Source organism: Rousettus aegyptiacus, unplaced genomic scaffold, assembly GCF_014176215.1.
Source record: "Rousettus aegyptiacus isolate mRouAeg1 unplaced genomic scaffold, mRouAeg1.p scaffold_m13_p_6, whole genome shotgun sequence".
NCBI lineage: Eukaryota > Metazoa > Chordata > Mammalia > Chiroptera > Pteropodidae > Rousettus > Rousettus aegyptiacus.
Window position 1 is genome coordinate 21,702,427 of NW_023416309.1, and position 1,655 is coordinate 21,704,081.

The 1,655-nt window shown below is 36.3% G+C and overlaps 1 pseudogene; it reads left to right on the plus strand.

The window, feature by feature from the left end:
• The first annotated feature begins 385 nt into the window (after positions 1 to 385).
• On the plus strand, positions 386 to 504 carry LOC118604156 (annotated as a pseudogene).
• Positions 505 to 1,655: the final 1,151 nt, after the last annotated feature.

Below are 1,655 nucleotides of genomic sequence, written 5' to 3' on the forward strand. Positions count from 1 at the left end.
CATCATTCTATTAATAACATTCTGTTTTTAGTCATGGTATTCCTATTTACAAAATGCAGTAATTCCTGATCGCTGAAAATATCAAATCCTAGAAAATGTAGCATTCCTGCGTGTGGTGCTAATGTTGGCAGTGAGCCATACTTTTTTTTTTTTCTAAATGGGTAAAGGATTAAACTAGGCACTGGTCTCTAAATGCCACACATACATTAAGTTATTAAAAGTACATATTAAATTATGACATTAAGATGTAATTATCATTCTCTTTACGTCCAACCATTTTACTTTTCTTCTTCAAATATCACCCCAGATCTTATAACTAGAGAAAGCCATATTTTTTCTTCCTTTGGGAAAAAAAGAATTCTAATATATTAATAAAACACTTCCTATCTATAGCCATGGCACCCTGAACATGCCTGATCTTGTCTGGTCTTGGAAGCTAAGCAGGGTTGGGCCTGATTAATACTTGAAAGGGAGACCACCTAGGAAGACCAGGTGCTGTAGTTGTATAAACAAACAAACAAACAAATAAACATTGGTGTGTTATTCATCCTTAAATCATAAAAAAAATAAAACACTTCTATATCACTTTTTTGGCTTCCTAAATTAACTTGAACTAGGGCTGCATGAATTAGTCCTTCACATTAAGGTTGGAAACTTGTATTAAGAAGTACTGTTATATCTAAGTTACACAGAGTGGGATTTAAAGATGGCAGAGAATTACCAAATTCATTCATTGGTTTATTCGCTTGACAAGAATTTATTGAGCACTTACTATATGCAGGACATTGTGGTAGACATTAGGGATGCAGAGATAAATTATGCACATTCCTTAGATTCCTCCTCAACATCTATCACAACAAATTACCCAAATGCAGGTTCTACTTAGGCTACTGGGCAAACATCCTGATGCATTTTAGAGGTAGAGTCCCTCTTGCCCAATGCTAGCATCTTCTTTTCTGATCCTCCCATATTTTTATTTGTGTACTTGCCTTGAGAACTACATACTGTTTATTAGATTAGTACATGCTTTAAAACGTTGTCTGGATCCAAGGCTTTTGGTGGCACAAGATCCATTTAAACCCTCAGCCCTATCCCTAGAAGACTCCGTCTGTGAATTATTTGTGTCTCATGCCCATGAACTATGTACTCTTTTAGAGACAGAGGGTATTTTACCTAGAGACAGTGATAATTATCTGACCTACTGCAGATGTTAATTAAATGGTGATGATCTCACCCAGTGCAAGGGTCATGACCCTCTCCTGGACATTCTTTTTTCCAAACTGGGCAGAAGGTCCAATCTTGTGATTTCTCTGAAAAACTCCGTAGCTTCCTTTTCTTCACCCTTTGACCCAAAGTTTGCAACTTAATTTGTTGGGGCCAATTTTTGTAAAGCAATAATGCCCTGCTTAGGCTCTGGTTTAGATGTAGGTTAGATTTCCTGCAATCATGGAAATAATTGGGAGGGTGAGTGGGGGAAATAAAACCTCAAAATAGTCAAAATAGCGGTCATCAAGGGCAACCTCTAAAGCCCATGTAGTTTTCTCTGTTTAACAGACTTCTAAGCCCAGTGAGTTAGTGTCTTACTACTGCTATAAAAAATCACTCCAAATTTAGTATATTAAAAGAACAAAAATTTATTGTCTTACAGTTTTGGA